Raw genomic sequence first — 225 nt, 5'->3', positions numbered from 1 at the left:
TGCTTAAATATTAATTACACTTTTGTCTTGCTCATCTTACCAGCCTTGTACTTTGTAAGGCAGTTTATTTTCATGGGGGCACACTTGAAACAAATAGTTTTTTCTTCGACCATGATGCAAACAAGGGAAAAATTCAGAATTAAATAAAAACGAAAAAGAAAGGGGAGGGGAGTAGAAAATTTGAGACTACAGTGCTGAAACTTCATGGTACCTCCTACAAATCAG

Source organism: Penaeus monodon, chromosome 22, assembly GCF_015228065.2.
Source record: "Penaeus monodon isolate SGIC_2016 chromosome 22, NSTDA_Pmon_1, whole genome shotgun sequence".
In the NCBI taxonomy this organism is placed as follows: domain Eukaryota; kingdom Metazoa; phylum Arthropoda; class Malacostraca; order Decapoda; family Penaeidae; genus Penaeus; species Penaeus monodon.
Note: the sequence above shows the minus strand (reverse complement) of the source record.